At 38.2% G+C, this 20,492-nt stretch overlaps 1 long non-coding RNA gene across 1 annotated transcript; it reads left to right on the top strand.

The window, feature by feature from the left end:
- Positions 1–3,631: 3,631 nt before the first annotated feature.
- Positions 3,632–20,135, top strand: LOC133268202 (uncharacterized). The gene is made up of 3 exons (XR_009742989.1): positions 3,632–3,749; positions 19,375–19,429; positions 20,067–20,135. It is a non-coding gene; the product is annotated as an uncharacterized LOC133268202 (long non-coding RNA).
- The last annotated feature ends 357 nt before the right edge of the window (positions 20,136–20,492 follow it).

The following is a 20,492-nucleotide window of genomic DNA, read 5'->3' as shown; positions in this document are numbered from 1 at the left end:
TAATTTTTCCCCACCTGGTGAGAAAAACAAAGCCCCTGCCTGCTTGTGGAACACGTGAGCAGGCATTTTCCAACAGAAATTTTTTCTGGTCCTTAAATCCCACCAGGGCAGTAAAATAATAATTAGCTGCTATTCAGAAGGAAGTTGTCCCCAGAAGCAAAAAGGGAGGAAAAACATAGAATAACTGAGGGAAGAAAAAAAAAAAGTAACTGGAGGTACACACTCCCTTCTTCAATAAAAAGAGGGGTTTTGGCTGTGTAAATCACTTGTTGCTGTCCACAAAAGGCATTAGGAGTGCTTTTCTCTCTCACCCTTCCTCCCCCTTTCCCTCCCTCCTGCCTTTTGTTTTCTTTTTTGTTTGGTTGTTTTTTTTTTAATTTTCTTCATTTATCTACACAGAAAAACATTCAAAACAACAACAGAACTCTGTGTGGTTCATTTCTTTTCTAATGTGGGGTGAATTTCTGAATGTACTTTCTGTGCTAGAAAAGCAAATGCCTGTTTTGGCTTACTCCCTCCCCATTCTGCAGTCCACCCTTCTGGGTTACATATTGGAAAGATGGTGTTCTGCATATAAAGGATAAGTGAGTTAATAAAAAATAAAGTACATAGGAGGGCAGAGTAAATGGAGCATATAATTTTTTCATGAACTGGTCTCTTAAGTTTCATTTTGCAAGGCATCATGATTTTCTACATATTTATGAAAATATGAAATAGTGAACTTGATGCTTAATGCAAAATCTACTTAGAAATTTTCAGTGAGGCTGTATCTTGTTTTCTCCTCCAGAAAATCTGGTATATATCTCCTACAGGCACTACCACAAAGATAGGAAGATTACGATACTTAGCTGTTACAAGATTTTGTAATTCTACAAACCTTCCTTCAAAACCATGTCTTACAAAACAAATTTACATGCCAGCTTGGTAATGCAAGCAAAAACATTGTCAAACTGTTATGGATGGTATGTGATGCTTCAAGAATAAAAATTCCTTAAAATTAATATCACCACATGAATATATAGTAAAGTACAGCTATTAAGAAAGATGGGTGAATATTATCTTTTGAAAAACTTTTGAGATAGAGGTGTGCTTTTTTCTAGCATCTAAATGGTGTTTTCAATTGTGAGAGCTCTAAAGCAGTTTATAAAGATAATTAGGCATAAATGTCCCCATTTCACAGCTGTGCAAACAGAGGGAAACAGTTATGTAACCTACTTAACAAAATCTTACAGAGGAAAGAAAATCTTGAGCCACCAGATTGCAGGCACTGGTTCATTAAGATCGCTTTCATATACCTACTGGGTTTTAGCTAAATTAATTAATATTGATATATCAAAAGAATAAAAGAGCTCCTAGATCTCAAATTCTTAATGTTACCTGTTTCAGCTCTGTGTAATTTCTACATTTTTTTTTAGAAGACATAAGCTGCAGAGCAATTCAGCATATTTCAATGCACCGCCTCATTACAGTCTTGAATACCACTAAAATTTCCAGTGTAATGTTTAGGTAGGTGTAAAGTGAGAGGTACTGGGGAAGTATCACTGTGACAGCATAAGGCATAGTGCAGTGAACTATCCAGGTACTATCCCAGCCACCAGTTGTAAGGCATTCAGAAAAGGTGCTTGTAAACAGGTATGCTCTGCAGCTTTCAAAGTACACAGCATATAGTCTCCCGCATTAGCAACATCTCCATGACAACTGCTTTATAATTCATGCCACATAATATATAACTTTGCTGTTAAAAAAAAAAAAAAACAACCCTTGCAACATGCTAACAAGGCCACATTCTTGAAAATTAAATGAACCTGAAAGATATTTTTAGCAATGAATTAACCAGTAAATAAAGCTTAAAAGACATTAGAACAGTAAGAATGATAATATTTATGGCTTTGATGGGATCTTAAAATCTCATTCTCTGCTTCTCTACCATTCTCACCATTCCAAATCCCCATAATTGATACTGATGCAACATTTCAGTCAATAGCTATAAAAGGGAATGAGGAGGACAAAATGGCTTTTTGGCGTTTAATGAGTACATATGATCACATGGAACTTTGTATTTCAGGATTTTTTGTTAATCAATCTTGTTTTAACTTACAGAGTTTAAAAGTGTTAGAGGGATATCAACAGTTTTGGGGCTTAGCAAACAATAGAGTGTTAACAAGGATAATTTAAAAAATGTTTTCTAATGTGGTGTGGTATAGAGAATTAAAGCTATTAAAATGCCTTTCCCTGTTATTGATTCAAAACCAAGTTAACCAATCAAATAAAACTATTGCTAAAAATCTAATAAACATTCTGACAGATGTGAAACCCAGTGTAAATTTAGTTCTGTAAATTTACCGAGACAACAGATATATAGATAAAGAAGGAGAAACAAATAGTTAGATATCAAGTGTTCACTGTACAGGTCCTACTTTTTAAGAATCAGAAAAAGGAAACAGGTAATAGGGCAAACCATGTTGCGCTTAATGGATTGTGAACAACCCGTTCATTTTTCTGGTTTAATTGCCATCTGCTTGTTTTAAGTTAGTAACTTTAAATATCAAAACTGGAAAATACTGGGATGCAGGTCTTGGCTCCTTCCATAACAAAGCCATCCTAAGGTTGCTTAGCCATTTTCATGCAGACTTCTGTATTTGAAATTTTCTTTATGATTTATAGCACATATATTGTAATAATTGTTTTCAGAACTGTGGTACAGAAACTACGCAAGATATCAAATAGGAAGGAATTACCAACTGACAAATCATAGAACAGAATCTTAGAACAGTTAGGGTTGGAAAGGACCTTAAGAACGTCTAGTTCCAACCGCTGTGCCATGGGCAGAGACACCTCATGCTAAACCATCTCACCCAAGGCTCTGTCCAACGTGGCCTTCAACACCACCAGGGGTGAAGCATTCACAACCTCCCTGGGCAACCCATTCCAGTGCCTCATCACCCTAACAGGAAAGAATTTCCACCTTATATCCAATCTAAACTTCCCCTGTTTAAGTTTTAACCCATTACTCATTGTCCTATCACTACAGTCCCTAATGAAGAGTCCCTCCCCAGCACCCCTATAGGCCCCCTTCAGATACTGGAAGGCTGCTATGAGGTCTCCATGCAGCCTTCTCTTCTCCAGGCTGAGCACCCCCAGCTGTCTCAGCCTGTCTTCATACAGGAGGTGCTCCAGTCCCCTGATACCTCGTGGCCCTCCTCTGGGCTTGTTCCATCAATTTCATGTCCTTTTTAAGTTGCGGACACTAGAACCGCAAACAGTACTCCAAGTTAGGTCTCACGAGAGCAAAGTAGAGGGGCAGGATCACCTCTTTTGACCTGCTAGTCACACTCCTTTTGATGCAAATAGAAGAATTCTGTTGAGTTACAAACCTTAAACTGTGTTAAAGAAAAAGCAAAAAGAAACACGTTCTGGAATGAGAAGCAGAAGTTGAAAAACAGGTACCTCATCATGAGACTTACTAACTTAGGGTTACTTAGTAGTTGCCAAAAAGACTAGCCTAAATTCTTCAGCGAGATCTACTTAAGAAATGATGACATTAGTGACCAAACAACAGCAGCTGTGCAGAGCTAATTCCAAAGCAGGATGCAGCTATATCAGAAGCACATGGTTGTTTTGTTGTTTTTTTTTTTTTCTGGTTGTCTTTCTTTACTGTATCTCTTTCAGTGGATGAGAGGAGAATTGAAGTGAAGTCTGCAACAACAGTTTGAAATGGGACTGATGTTATGCTTCTTTCAGTGTTTCAAGTATGCAGTATTATTTTGAGAATTATGTGACTCTGGTTTTGGAATTTAAATTGTTTGGTTTATGGAGAGATAGAATTTTGGATTGCAAATAGATTAAGTGTGCTTGTGCTTAAATCTGAGGAATTCTTTATTTCATCTGTTAATGAGGTTCAGGTGGTATATACTAATATATACCATGGGGGTTTTGTTGTATTGACTGTTATGAACCTCAGTTACTGGGAGCTGTGTTTCTGCAGAGCACTCAGAACTTGATAGTGGCGAGTAGAAGAATGAGAACGTTTTATACATCATAAGGATAATTTAATTTTCTATAGCTAAAAATTATTAAAAATTCCCAGTTGAGTTGAGCTACAATTTTTCTTTTAAACAGTGAAAAAATGTTTTCGTTTTCAGTAGATTCTACAAGGTCCATAGTCAAAATTTTGATTTCAGTCCTAACATCAGGTTCCTTAAATAATGAAGCAAGGAGGCAGCTGCACACAAATGTTAATGGTATGGGGATGACAAAGGTGCTGAGGTACAAGTTTATTGTCACAAATTCCATCCAGAATGGGGTTCTGGGATGAATAACCACCAAAGTATTGGCCTTTCACAGATTAAGTTTCTCAGAAATAGTAATGTGAATTAGGGAACTCTTTTCTAGTTTAATTGTGTTAACTGCTGACAAATATTTCTTTTTTCTGACCTTTTTATTCAATCTTTCAGTTACTCATCTAGCCCTATGTATCTATTCATTTCCTTCTGTCTGCAATCTGTATAGCTATGGTCTCCTGTTTAGAATATTTCTTCACTTGTATGTTCAATAATCGCTCCATCAATTTTAATTTTTTCCTCTTTGGAGAGGTACTGCTGTGTTGAAAAATCTTTCTGTCTCTCTTTCTTCAACTCCCGCCTTCCTGTTTGACTTCTAGACTGTGTGATTTCTGAACATACCAATATTCATGTCTTGTACATTGCCAAGAACACCAGTCTGTAATACATAGCAGTACAGGAAATGCAGAGTTGCTATAAGAGAATTAAACCACTTGGGCAAAAATGGAGATACTGCTGCCTTGGCAACAGCCACTGACTGCTCTAACTATAAAGTCTAACTAATAACTAAATTGTTGGGCTTGGTATGTGCTAAAGAATCTGAGCAATAGTACATACATAGATGTTTATTTTCGATTATCCTGGCAACCCCGAAGTATATATATCCTTGTGGTGCAATGTAAACTCCTTTCAAGATGCTGTTTAAGAGGAATTTAATCTGTATAGAGCACTAGCAAACTGAAGCACAGTGGATTTATTAAGAGACTTATTCATTTATTTTCACCATTTAGTATTTATATTCTTTTCCCATTCATTTATTCCGTTCGTTTTTATTAATTTATTCATTTATCAAATATTCATTTTAATGGCATTCATTATTGCTACAGTAACCGTAGGGACAGATTTGCAATAATTTTATTCTTTAAATAGGTTTATTCTTGGAAAATTTAAAAAACGGGAACAGGCTACTTGTTGTGTCAGGTTCATTCCCTTTTCCTTTTCTCCGAACTGTGTGTCTCTTTACTCCCCTTGTTTCTTTACAGCCCTCCCTAGGTTTCTCTTGAATTTCTTTATATATTTTATGACAACAGCTCAGTTCAGTGATATTGGACCAAATGCCTGACTATGTGTATTTCTGAAATCAGAGCCTGTTTTTCAGTGCTTTGGATACTTGATTTAGTCTGCTTTTTTTCTCCACATATATTAGCTTTTCCTCTAAAATTCACCTCTTATTCCCTTTTAATGCAAGTTCCTTTTCCCCATAGATGAGTACCCTACAAACCAGAGATCAAAGACCTTTTTAGCAACAAGTGTTCTGAATTACAGTAGAAAAAAGCCTAGACATCTGAAAGATTAGGTTCTGTGTATTAATTTCCATTGAAGCACTGAGAATTCAGATCATTTGTGAGAAGAAAAAAAAAAAAAGCCTTTTTCTTTTTCTTTTTTTTTTTCCTATGTGAAAACAATGGATGAATAATACCTGTGAACTTCCATAGGTATCAGATTGTGCTTTTGATGGGTGAACAAGGACTGGATCATCCAATGCCTGTGCTTTTGAGTTAGAATTACAGTTCTGCAGTTTCAGCTGTATAGGCTAAGTGCTTATGCATTTCAGCCCCTGAAGTATATTACCAGTCACCTTTAAGGATGTGACTTACGTGTAGTAAAATCTTATAATGGAAAGCAGGAAATTCACAGATGAACAAATACTTGTTCTTGGTAAAGAATTAAATTGTTTATAGTTTTTGCGCTTCTATTTTCAGTGTACCCCCCATTTCCTATGAAACTTCTCTGTTACTATTTTAATCCTTCTTTGTATTACAACTTTTAAACATTGGCAGGTTTTAGTTTCCCATATCTTAAACTTTTCGTCTTTAATCAACCAGGGTATTTGAAACTTAAACTCATTAATCTTTAGGCAACTCTAGATTCAAGCCATTTCCATCCTATGTTCTTTCACAGCATATCTGCATTCTGACTTGTGTCAGAAACACTGGTGCTGTTCAAAAACCCACCTGAAATATGTTACTACATCATATTTGGTTGCATAGTACCTATATTTGACGCTTACAAAGTTGTTATTTTGTATTTATAAAATCAGAAGAGACTAGTTTCCTAATCTTGCAGAAAGCATCGTGAACTGGGTATTCCCTACTATTATATATTCAATAAACCAAACTGCTTCAGATATTTACATTCTGAAGGTTATCTTTGTTGCCAGAAGAGCTTGAAGTAATTTCCTTTACAATGAGATCTTATGTTTATAGAATATGTTGTGACCCTGCAGGAAAATCTCTTCACACCCCAGTCTCAGGTTGCAACTCTAATTTTGAACCACTGCTCTGGAGGCTTTTTATCAGCTAAAAAAATGTCTTATCTGTGGTTGCTTTTAGCTGCATAGTAAGCAGTCATTTGAAATAGGTAATGTCTTCTTAAAGGTCTATAATCTGAAGCCCACAGTTGTCAATGGAACACCTAATGATTTCAGGGACTGTGGATCTGGGTGTTTGTTTATTCCATAATATGCAGTGTCTGCTAGTTGCAAGATACAAGGAAATGGGACTGTCTATTGAAGCCAGACAGCAATATACTGGTGGCATTTACTTTCTCAGATAAAGCCCTGAAATCCCTTTGAATCTAAATATTTTGCAGTAGCATGCCTCTTTAATTAACCTCTTCCTGAGAAAGCAATCATCTTTCCAAGTCACCTGCCCAGCTCCTCCCAGCCCTTGAGCATCCCTGCAGCCCTGAAAAGGAAAGCCCATCACCAGTGTTATAGGCTTCAGGAGCCTTGACTTCCTGTGGCTGAGGCTAACTTCTCTGAGGATGAACCTGGAAGCCTGGGCCCAGACACAGTGTAAGAAATATCATTAATATAAATGTCTATTTTTATATGCTCCAATTAATTTTCTTAAAAATATTGAATTTCTTTATTTTTATAAATTGGCTCTACTTTCCAAAAAATATGAAAATGTATATTCAAGCAAGAGGAGAAATAGTTATACTTTATTCTATCTCATCTTCTCATGCAGTGTTTGACTGAGTTTTATATTTGTGGGAGCTGCACTGCCCCCTCCTGCCCAGAAGAATCTTAAGTCAGTTTGGAGAGATTGGCTATATGCTATTTAACCCTCAAGTGTACATACATTTTTTCATTAAATCTGAACATTAACCTAATGGCCTTTAGGCACAATACGTTTTGAAAAACTTAGGTGTGTTGTCTATTGCTTGCTTTTCAACTCCAGTTCTTCTTACAAACACTACAGGGACCTCATTAAATTCTGGGGCTGTATTATCTTCTTTCTTTATGAAGTTTATTCTAATATCCTGCCACGGTCTAATGTATTCTTTTGTCAGCTTCACTCCACTTTATACATCTGAGGAAGACTTTCTGTTTTTATTTCCTTGCTCTGAAAACTTCATTCACAGCCAGTTTTGGCGTCTCGGGATATTGTTTAGCTTGTTCCTCCATTGTGTCAGTCTTTGTCTTCCCTTGATAATATTCTGTGCTTTTTAGGCATGACATGCATTTTTTAGTCATTATTTTAATTTCCTGACTTAAATCTAAATAGGGCAAGAAATAGAGCAGAAACATAGATGGTCTTGTAGGCCTTTCTGCTGTCCTTAAAAAAGGAGAAGTTGCAATAACATGAAAAATTAGTCTCAACCTGGAGAAACTTTAGCTTTATTTTTAGGAAGGTATTAGACCAGCAAGTAAACTATTGGCTATAAAAGGCAGCCCCATCCACTGGTGCATCCTTAAAGTTGGAGCCAGAGCCGCTTGATACCTCTCCAATCTGACCATGCAGGCATTGTATTGCTTATTCCAATTCTAGCTTCCACTCTAGCCTCTTTTAACCTTCATGACAAACATTAGCATTGCAGGAAAGATGAAAGATGCTTTTGTGAGAAACCTCTGCCTGTTATATCCATTCTTACCCCGCATATCCTGTATACAGAGACAAATCTCTTCTGTCCTTTTTTCTTTATTTACACCAGTTTCATGTGTTTGCTTTACACACTTCACCTGAGCTGAACATTAGTTTCTCGCATTAGTTCCAATCTGTTGTTATTTGAGAAATACTTGCTGGGTTCTATATCTGTGTCGCTCTGTGGAACAAATCAACATATAAATACATTCCAGTAAAATTCAGGATACTGGAAAAATTAGTATTAACTGTTCATGGAAAAAATTGAACTTATATGGACAGAAAAAGCAATTCAATAAAACAATATAGTAAAGGAGTACAACAATTATCTTATGCAGAGCCAGCTGCTCATCAACATTTTAAAGAAGTCTACATATCCACTTACAAGTACTTATGATGCTCAGTGCACCCTCTTAAACAAAGTCAAGTATGCAAGACTAATACAAAATCAGTTACAGCCACTAATGTGTGTTACAATCAGAGAGCAGAAATATTCTGAGTTGTACGTAGCATTTACTGCAGGGAACAATAAATTAATAATTTGATCTTCTGAAATAAAGTAATCCTGTAAATTTCAAGAGAGAGCTTACCATATGCTAGGAATTTCCAATGTTAGTGTTCCTACAATGCTGAAATGGAAGTTGGACTGTTACTGTATTTTACAGTAACTTGAATATCCAGTGTCTTATTGGTCTAATGTCTTCCTTCTAATAGCTCTAGAACTATTCCTGTTGCTTTCAGAATGTTTCTTGCATAAATTGTAATTAACTATGGGATATAGAACTCAGATTCTCAAATGAGTCACAGGGGTTTATTAGGAAAAAATACGCTTAAACATGAAGAAATTATGAGAACAGTTGATGGGATGTTATAACCAGTATTTCAGATCTTGTGGCAATCCTTAAGGTTATTTTCTTAGTCAGTGAAATATTAACAGTTAAAATAATTTAAGACTTTACCTTTTAAATTGTAATGCATTGCTCCATCATTATTGCATTGCAGAGGCAAAAGCACTGAACCAGATCTAGAACCAGAGGCAAGACTTTTGCATGAAGCATAGAAGAGAACAGGTAGAAAAGTGGATTAGAAGCTGGACTAGTAGCTAATGCTTGTAGTATGACCCCTGTTATTTGAACAGACAGGATATAAGGATCCAGAATGGCCTAAGGCAGGAAGAATTGCTGGGGTAGGTAATTGAGGTAGACCATAACTTGAAGGAAGAAGAGAGAATTCTGGAGAAGAAGGTACATAAGCAAAACAAGGGCTGGGTATAAGAAACCTGTGGAGTGTAACAAGGCAAAGAGGAAAGCAAGGGTCAGAGTGTGGCAGTAGGGATCCTGTCCTGTCGTGGTTTAAGCCCAGCTGTTAACTCCAAACCATGCAGCTTCTCACTCACTCCCTCGTGCTTCTTCCCACACTCCGTTCCCAAAGGAGGGGAAGAGAATCTAAAGAATGTAACTCCCATGGGTTGAGATAAGAACAGTCCCATAACTAAGGTATAATACAAAACTATACTGCTACCACCAATAATAGTAATGGTAAGGGGAAAAACAAGGGGAGAGAATACAGTTGCTCACCACCTGCTGACTGATACCCATCCTGACCCGAGCAGCGATCTGGACTCTCTGGGTAACTCCCCCCAGTTTATGCAAAGGGTATAACATGCTGTGGTATGGAACACCCCTTTGGCTAGTTTGGGTCAGGTGTCCTGTCTCTGCTTCCTCCCAGCTTCCCGTGCCCCTCCTCACAGGCAGAACATAAGACTGAAAAAGTCCTTGATCAGGGTAAACAGTAGTTATCAACAGCTAAAAACATCAGTGTGTTATCAGCATTGTTCTCAGACTAAAGCTGAAAACACAGCACTGTACCAGATACTAAGAAGGAGACAAATGACTGCTACAGGTGAACCCAGGACAGATCGTCTGCAGAAAAGGAGCAGAATGATGGAAATGTGGCTGGAAGGCAGAAGAGAATGACTGTGTTGATACTCCTGTGTTTTTCTCCCCACACACACTTGCTGACTGGCAAAGCTTCATTCCATTGTAGCATTGATCATTTTAGGGAATAGCCATTGTTATCAGGATTATCCTTAGTTCAAATGGCAGAGGTTGCTTCTGTGAAGTCTCCCACGGCCAATTCTGCTCATGTGGTTAACGGATTTAAATAATAATGAAAAATGCAGTCATGCACAGAAAACCAACTGAAGAGTGCCCTGAAAGATGTGTAAAAGCATTCAAGTACAACCTGTTACAGGTTCAAGTGTTATCTTTATAGCTATATAGTATGTATTTTTATAAATTAAGAAGTTGTTGTATAGTACATAGGTGGCCAAAGCATGGACTTGGCAGTTGTCCTGGGTTCAGCAGTAGCAGTCAATTTTTCCTCCTTCTTAGTAGCTGGTGCAGCACTGTGTTTTGACCTTCAGCCTGGGAACGGAGCTGATAACACCGATGTTTACTCTGACCAAGGACTTTGTGAGCCTCATGCTCTGCCAGGGAGGAGGGGAGGCCAGGAGGAAGTAGGGACAGGACACCTGACCCAAACTAGCCAAAGAGGTATTCCATACCACAGCATGTCATGCCCAGGGGAGTAACTGGGAGTTACCCGGAAGGGCACTCTCTTCTCGGTCGGGCTCATTTCAGTGGGTGGTATCATATTCTCTTCTCTTGTTATTTCCCTTATCGTTATTATTATTGGTGGTAGCAATAGTGGTTTGTGTTATACCTTAGTTACTGGACGGTTCTTATCTCAACCTGTGGGAGTTGCATTCTTTTGATTCTCCTCCCCATCCCTCTGGGAGCCGGGGCGGGGGGGAGAGGGGAGGGAAGAAGGGGAGGGGAAGTGAGAGAGCGACTGTGTGATTTATGGCTGACTTTGTTTAAACCATGACAGCAGTGCCTCTATCCTTACCTATGGAAGCTCTCTACAGAGGGTAGCAGTGTGATTTTATTTTCACAATTTGATAAAGAGATAAACAGGTGAAATGCCTTGCTCTAGGATGAACTTAGATCAATTAATGGGTAATCCCAGCTGTCCTGTGCTGTACTATATCACAGTATCCTCAATAGTACTTGATGCAATGATGGTACCAAACCACATTTCTTCTGTACCTAAGCTTTTAATGCTAAAATGTACGAGCAAAGTGTTTCCAAAATTTTGGGGGATACCCATAAAGAGGTAGATACATGTTCCTCTTTTAAAAATGGCATTTCTTTCTCTTCCAGTTGGGTTCTCTGAGAACTTGATACTTGTTCTTGCTGCTTATGACCATATAACTTATCCCATTCTGGTTGTGGGAACACAGTCTCGCATAAAGAGCTGTGCAGGCAAGAAACCTGCAAAACAGAGCATTATTTTCTGTCTGCACTATGTACTTAACAGCTGCATGTTTTTGTGTCACATATATCAATATGTATACGTGGAAGTGAAGTCCAGTAACATTGTATATGTATCACTTGACATCACTCACAGAAATTAGAAAATTTGATTTCTTTGGAGTTAGATGTTTGTTTGTTTACAGAGGGTAAGCACAAAGGATGAGCACAGGAGATGGCTTTGGCCAAGAGCAGATCTAAAGCAGAAGCTAAGTGTGGGGTCATCTGGTGTGTCAGCTCTCATGGAAAATTAGAGGCTTTGAGTGAAGGGCCAAATCAGTGACACCTACTAGAAATTGCTGAGGAGGAGGATGATTTTGCTGAATTTGTTACTATCTCTGTATATATTCCTGCAACAATTGGTCAAAGAGAATGAAAAGAACTACTAAACCCCCTTTTTAGGAACAAAATAAAATATCTAAGTCTTTGTCATGGCTGTAGAGGTCAGAAAGCAGAATTAATGTTTGGTTTAAACGACACATCTTTACCTTATACAACTAGAGGGTCCCAAGCTACTGTACCGATGCAATAAGAGCATAGTGATGTAGTTGTGCATAAAATGGAAACTGATTTACTACAATTAATATAATCTCAATATTGCACCCTGATGGCTGTATAATTTAAATGCTAGAGATTTTCATCTGAGCATTATTCTCTGAAAAACGGGCTCAGGAAAGATACTTTCTTGGGTTTCCTTTTGTGTTGAAACATTTACATTTTGGACAGGAATAATTGCAATTCCAGCCTTTAGTGGAAATGGAATTTTTCTAAAATCCCTTATATTAGGACTTACCTAGAAGAAAAAGAAAAAAAAAAAAAAAGGAATGCAGCTAGTATTTAAATAAGGTGGGCTTTTTTGTTGTTTTTTTTTTTTTATTGCCAACTAAAATGTTCTCTTAAAAGAAATACTACATTCAGTTATTTTAGTCTGAAAGGGTCTTCAATAGGGAAGCAAATGGAATTAGGCTAAGAGGGTATATCAAAAAGTACAAACAAGAAAGGGGGAAAAGCCATTTGTAGATCCCTAAACTTTGCAAGGAGATGAAAACCTGACAAAATGAAAGTGCATGATATTCCAGCTGTATTAAATCAAGATGAAAGCAGTATGCATGATGCAGGCTACTGTTAATTACATGGCCATGGCTATAGAAAGACTCGTTATTTAAACAAAATATTTTATACCAGAAATTATCTATAAATCTTACAGCAAAGTGTGGGTGGCTGAACCCTGGGAACATGTTGAAAGTGAATTAATGTTAGTAATTGTCCATGTGAATGTTGGGCAGATGCTGAGGTGCCACTACCACCTTGTGCGACTGATGGTGAGACAACTGAGCAGCCAGTAACGCTCTTTACTATGGGTGATTTATACAGAAGCCTATCGATTCTAAAAAAACGTTGTGAGTCCTCTGAATGAACAGCTTGATAGGGTTTGATTTTCTTTTTCCTTTATCTTTAATTGCTCCGTTGTTTAAAGAACAAACATTTAGACGTGTCTGACAATAACCATGGAGCTGCACAGACTCCCACCTGCACAATTTCGCACAATTAAGTTTTTAAGAATATCCGGTTATATGGCTTGGATAATCCTTGGGTTCTTAAAAGAGGCTTATAAGAAAGATGGGGTGAGACTTTATAGCAGGGCCTGTTGTGATAAGATGGGGGTAATGGTTTTAAACTAAAAGAGGGGAGGTTCAGGTTGGACATGAGGAAGAAACTTTTTACAGTGAGGGTGGTAAAATACTGGCACAAGTTGCCATAGAGGTGGTGGATGCACCATCCCTGAAGACATTCAAGGCCAGACTAGGAGGGGTTCTGGGCAACTTGATCTAGTTGAAGATGTCCCTGCTCATTGCAGGGGGGTTGAACTAGATGACCTTTCAAGGTCCTTTCCAAACCAAACTACTCTATGATTCCATTTATCTCAAACATGATGTTGTTTAATGAGTACTTAAAAAATTTCAGACTTCCTTAATTGTTTAAAAGAAAAAATGTTTGGCTGGGGATGAGCAGAGCATTCCAGCACCTTATTACTAAGCTTAAACTAGACTTCAGTTATTTGTACATGTGATTATTTTACTGTTTGTGAAAATTCTGTTTGTCAGTTCTGCTGTGTTTTATTTTAGAATTCTTCTATATAGATAACTTGGCATATATGCACCATGACATAAGTATTGTAATGTGGGTTTATTTATAAGTCTTAGAAGTTATAAAACATACTTTGAATAATTTTTATATGTATGAATATCTATATTTTTGAACTCGCTCTACAATAAGGCTAAAGGTCCTGGGCCCTCTGTCCTCATGTCCCTGACATGAAATTTGGCACTCTGTTGTGAGAAACCTGAATCTGTCAGCTCTATTGCAGTGAATGTGTGAGTGCATGTTTAGTTTATCCCCTTGTGTTACACAGTGCGGAAGTACTGGTCTTTCCAACAGCCTGTCAGGAATTTGGTTGATGGTATGTGTGAATCTCAGAAAGAGAGAAATTCTGAGCAAACCATTTTGGGTTTAGTGAATGGCACTTCCTGACAAAACTCTGATGTATTGAAAGCGTTTTCCAATCTAGTTCTGTTTCTCATGAAATGAAATTTTGTTTTGTGACTAAATGCTGCTTAATAAATTGATATAAATTGTCATTTACATCAGACTGACACTACAATATCTTAATTCCCAGAGACAAGAGAACTTATGGCCAGAGCAGGAAAGCATTCATGTCATGGGGATTAAGGCTGACTCAGTCACTGCTATGCTGTTGGTGCTGATCCACAGCTTTGCTGGGCTCCAAAACTCTGGCTATGAAAGAAAACAAAATCTAACCCTTTCCCAGCTACTGCACTGTTATCTTCAGGTTTGTAAGATATGACTGTCATACACTGTTGAGTTCTTTCATATGTTAGCTATTGATACAGATTCTTCTGATTGATAGTAGTTCACTTTCCTTTTAGGTCAATGTAAATAATGAACACCTTGTCTAAGTCAAAGGAATTACATGCCTTGTTTTATCGATGCGAGTGAAAAGGAGAATCAAACCCCATATTCATTTTACTGCTGGTTTAGCTTTTGGCAAAGTTCTAGGTGCTGGAAATACCATAAAAATGAAATCCATGCTCCAACATTTCCAACATATAAATCAGCAGCGAATGATACATTTCTTTCTTAGTTTTTATAGCTTAGCATATATGTAAAATTAGTACAGGGCTCCAGAAAAACATGAAAGGGGAGAGCTTTACCCAGGAAGCATATGAACAGTACCAAGAAATTGTTGTTGTACTGTGATATTTGTTGTGACCTATATTCACAATCAAACGATTTTTGGCCCCCCAAAATGCATGAAAATTCAGAAATTTCAAGAGCTCCTGTGGTGTTACGAGTTTTTTTTCTTCTTCTGTTGCTTAATGATGCTCAGTTTCTCCTGACTGATGCAGGCATAAATCCTTTTATTCCTAAATGGGGTTCTACTGAGTAAGAGGAGATTCTTTGAATTGCAACAGGATCATATTAAAGAAAGTGTTATCTCCTCACATTTTCAGTTTCTTGAAGTTATAGCCCCTCTAAAGCAAGGAGAATCTCCATCTCTTATCGGACACCAGGGGAAGCAGTGACAAAGGATCAGGGAAAGTCTGAGGTACTTAATGCCTTCTTTGCTTTAGTCTTTCATAGTAAGACCAGCTGTTCTCTAGGTACCCAGCCCCCTGATCTGGAAGACAGAGAGCAGAATGAAGCCCCCATAATCCAAGGGAAAGTGGTCAGTGACCTTCTGTACCACTTAAACACACACAAGTCTATGGGGCCACACAGGATCCACCCAAGAATACTGAGGGAACCGGTGGATGTGCTCACAGCCATTTTTATTTATCAGCAGTCCTGGCTCAGCAGGAAGGTCTCAGTTGACTGGAAGTTAGCAGATGTGATGCCTGGCTACAAGAGTGGCTGGAAGGAGGATCCAGGGAGCTATAGACCTGTCAGTCTGATCTTGGGTGCTGGGAAAGGTTACAGAGCAGATCATCTTGAGTGCTATCCTGTGGCATGTACAGTACAACCATGTGACCAGGCCCAGTAGGTATGGGTTTATGAAAGACAGGTCCTGCCTGGCTAACCTGATCTCCTGTGAGAAGGTGACCTGCTTAGTGCATGAGGAAGAGTCTATGGATGTTGTCTACCTGGACTTTAGTAAAGCCTTTGACATAATTTCCCACAGCATTTTCCTGCTGTAGAAACTGGTTGCTCATGGCTTGAATGGGTGTAGCCTTTGCTGAATGTAAAGCTGGCTGGATAGCTGAGCCCAAAGACTTGTGGTGAATGAAGCTGGTGATGGTCACAAGTGTTTTTCCCCAGGGTTCAGTATTGGTGCAAGTTCTGTTTCAGCGATCTGGATGAGGGGATTTTGTGCACCCTCTGTAAATTAGCAAATGTCACCAAGTTGGGTGAGAGTTCATCTTCTTGAGGGTACGAAGAGTCTGCGGAGGGATCTGGACAGGCTGGCTGTGGCCGGTTGTATGAGGTTCAGCAAGGCAAAGTCCTCCATCTGGGTCACAACAACTCCATGCAGTGCTACAGGCCTGGGGAAGAGTGGATGGAAAGCTGCCTTGTGAAAAAAGGACCTAGGGATGCTAGGTGACAGACAGATGAATAAGAGCCAGCAGTGTGGCCAGGTGGCCAAGACAACCAATTGCATCCTGGCTTTTATCAGAAATAATGTGGCCAGCAGGACCAGGCAAGTGACCATCCCCTTGTATTCAGCACTGGTGAGACCACACCTCAAATATTGTGCTCAGTTTTGAGTACCTCGCTACAAGAAAGATATTGAGGTGCTGTAGTGCACCCAAAGAAGGGCAAAGAAGGTGGTGAAGGGTCTGGAACACAAGTCTTTCGAGGACCAGCTGAGGGAACTTGGATAGCCTGGAGAAAAGGAGGCTCAGGGGAGATCTTACTGCTCTCTATGATTACCTGAAAGAAGGGTTTAACAAGGCAGGTGTCGCTGGTCCCTTCTCCCAAGTAATAAGCTACAGAATCGAAGAAAACGGCCTCAACTTGTATCAGAAATGATTTAAATTGGATATTATGAAAAAAATTCTTCCCCAGAAGAGTTGTCAAGACCTGCAACTGGCTGCCTGGGGAAGCAGTTGGGTCACCATCCCTGCAGATATTTAAAAGCTGCATTGATGTGGCACTTTGGAACATGGTTTAGTGGCAGACTTGTCAGTGCTAGGTGGACTTCATGATCTTAAAAGGTTTTTCCAACCTAAATTATTCCATGATTCTGTGATTCTCTAACTTTTACAATTTGGGGCAGGAGGGAGCTTGTGTCTTCAGCTGCTATGTTGAAGTATTCCTGAATTTTCAGGAAAAATTGCTTCAAACCAGGTTCAAGATAACAAATTGGGCAGAAATGTTACCTTTTGTATGCTGTCCTAGTAGCTGATGAATAAGGGAATTTTCTGGTTTAAATATTTTTTTCTGTATAAATGAGCCTTCCATCAAATGCTTGCATCTTTTCCCCTTTAGAGAGATAAATCAAGGTTTCCAGGCCTGTAGGAAAGTAACCTTCATCTGGGCTTGCATTACAGGACAAATCCCTCTGTGTTTCCTCTGAAATCCTAAACGGCATTTTCTACAGAGCATTTCACAAGATCTGAGTCATACTGATCAGTAAACCCGTGCTCCACAAACATTATTTAAGTACTTCAGAAGTACTTTAGTTATTTTGCCTTTAAAATGCCAGCTCAATCAAATAAAGTACACCACCTTCTCTCATCCCCTCCTCCCAAAGTCTGTCGGATAAATGTGGAGATTCAGGGCAATTTCAGTGCAATTTGGAACACTCCATCTTTCTTTTGAGCACTTTTTTTGATGTTTTTTTGAAGTGTTCACCCACATACACACCCCCCTTACTCATCTCTCTCCTATTAAAACATCAGTACACCATTACTCTTCTGAGGTGAAGTCTACAGTAAATTCTTATTTTATTATGCAAAACTTGATCATTGGGGGAATTAATTTTTTCCCAAGTGTTTTCACTGGTGAGGGTTGAAAAAAGGCAAACAAAAAAGCCCCCACCTCATTTCAAAGACTCTGTGCCTTAGATTCCTAAATGTAAATGTAGTTTCGTAGCTTTAATGTAAGAATTGGCAAATTTTATAATTAGTATAATGAAAGGACAGGTATACAATATATAAATTTTATATCTTCTTCTTGTAAGATTTCTCACTTCTGAAAGATAGCGCAAGGATTAGCAGGGAAAATAAGAGATACAATTTGAACCACTTGATACTGTATTTTTTCCTCCTAGTCACTGAAATAAATCTATCTACCAGAAAGCTCATCATAACTGGCACTGAATATATTCCAAGGCTCATGTTTCAAAGACGAGAGTTTAATCCCACACATGGATCTACTGAGATCTATGTACATAGTACAGCTAAGTTTATGGAAAAATTTATAGCAGCCTTAAACTAAGTGCCTGCTTAACAAGTGCTCTGGGGTCCCCTTATTTGTTATGAATGTGCAGTCAGTAACGTGTCAGGTGCCTAAGGTCAGGGAGAGACACTTCTGGTTTGGGTCACTAGTACAGTGGTTAGATCCAAGGTGGTACTAATTGCTAGCCAGCCACATAAGTCTCCCATAATTGAAAATCCCTCTTTACAGCTTCACCTCTCAAAGCGGAGTCAGCAGACAGAAAATTTTGAAAATGGAAGCGAGCACAAGTAACTTCGACTGTCATCCACAGCAATGTCTTTACACCTAGGCAGTCAGTCCTACATTGCTAACAAACTCATTTGCCATTTTAGATTTCACTTAAAAACAAATGATGGAGATATTTTTGTTTGTTTTGTTTATTTTGGGGGCTGTTGTGCAACTCTTACTGCTAGTCCTAATAGATGTTGGCTTGTGACTAGAACTATTCAACCCTTGAAGGTCTTCCTTTAGTTCTTGTCTTTACCTAAAGGCAAATATTTTATTATGGCATATGCCTGGGCTGAACTGTATGTTAACCCTGCTTTTCATGTAGAGTGTATTACACAAATAATACAGGATTTACAGTCTCCCAAATCCTTTATCAGCTGGTAGCACAATTCTTTGAAAATCCTTTCCTAGCTTATGGTAATATGGTACTTTTTTATGATGAATCAACTTAGGGCTTTGAAGGGAAAGACAAGCTATGAATATAGAAAGACTGGAGATTTTTTTTTTTTTTTTTGAGGGGGGGAGGGTGTTGAAGCACATAGATTAGATGGGTCTTTCATAAGAAAATAGTCATGTGCAGGCTGGGCTATACAATAGCGCTGCTTTCAGTGATAATATTTATCCTACCTCTACTAGAGGGATGTCAGTTCCAGACAGAACAGTCTAGCCACTGCACTATAAATCAGTCAATAGAGTTGTTTGTGTACCACAACTGAAGATATTCTTCTATTAAAATAAAGTCTAATCTTAAGGTCTGCAGCATTAGATTTTCAAAATTTCTTATTTGTTATTAATAAGTTACTAATGGGGAGAAGTCATATTCATTTAGAATGGAACCGATAGAAGTGCAAAATATTTGTCAGGAGGCTATATTATCAAAACCATTTTTTTCATGTTGTAACCAAGGCTTGGATAAATTCCATTAGCTGGGTGCGATATTTTTGTTGTTGCCTGGTGCTGACAACCCCCCAGAAATCAAACAATGTAGTGAGGACTCCAGAATGAGCAAGATTCATTGTCTGATTTTCTCCAGTAGTAAAAAGCTTGCTACTGAAGTGTGACATACTAACACTGTTGCATTTTTGTCTTGTTTTTCTTTGTAAGCCCTTTAATAATTATCGCCTATGTTCTCACAGCACAGTAACAGGGTTCAAGACAGGTATCTAGAAAAACAAGTATAGTGTATGTTGGTATATGCTTCAAGTGAGCTCAAAAATCACTGTCATCCTGCTATCCCTTACATCAACCTGCTAACGTGGTGGCACAGACCTGTAGTTGGGCCTCAGTACTTAAGCAGGTTTCTGTATCACTGAAGAATTCTATTTTAGAATGAGCAAAATCCTACAAACATATGTAAATCCTCTGCTGTTACAGTGGGGAGATCTAGCCAGATTTATTTCTTCATTCTTCACTCCAGTATTTCACCTATAAACAGTTTCCTTGAGCAGTTTTAATATCCTATGGAAGGGATATTAAAAGATTAGCATTCCTCCATGAAAATTGTTGGTTAACCTTCTGAATGCTTAGACAGTGATGTCATTCACAAATGACTAAGTGGGACCATTCCGTGCCTGCACGGCAAACTGTACCTTGTTAGCTAGCTTGTGAGCTTAGCTGATAATAAGCTCTTCATTAATTTACTGTGAAGCAAACTGGTGAGAATGTATCATTTCCTTTAGTATATGTTCAAAGCTATATCTGAAATTAATGTAAAAATCATCACTCCCACAGCTTATACAAGCATAGAAATGAAAACAGTATTATGCAGTTCTTTAATAGCTCTTGCTCTTTCCTAGGTACAGTGATAACCCATTCCTCCAGTGGCATGGAGGAAGTGACCTTTGGGAAACTCCAGAGATATGTGGATAAGTGATATAGGCAGGTGGAAAATTTTTTTAATAAAATTTTATAACCATTTTCATCAGAAAAGCAATATTTTTTAACAAATATTCTATAAACAGCCCTGCATGGCTGATATTTTTATTTTATTTTATTTTTTTAGTCTTAGGAAGGGGGTTATGGCATAGAGTAGGAGGCACACTTAATTTTTTAGAGGTATATCCCAAAGTATTTTCATCTGAGAACATTTTTCTTTCTTTACTTGGTCCACTTGTACCACTTGTACCACTGATATAGCTGATTAATAAAAGCAGTAATAGTAACAATTAGTACCTGTAGTGCTGTGCATCTAACTACATAGCAAAAATACAGTTTATCTTACA

The sequence above is a fragment of the Pezoporus flaviventris genome, unplaced genomic scaffold (genome assembly GCF_033815535.1).
Source record: "Pezoporus flaviventris isolate CSIRO_AGI_PZ_B2104156 unplaced genomic scaffold, CSIRO_AGI_Pfla_v1 ptg000013l, whole genome shotgun sequence".
In the NCBI taxonomy this organism is placed as follows: domain Eukaryota; kingdom Metazoa; phylum Chordata; class Aves; order Psittaciformes; family Psittacidae; genus Pezoporus; species Pezoporus flaviventris.
Note: the sequence above shows the minus strand (reverse complement) of the source record. Positions and strands in the feature narration are given on the sequence as shown.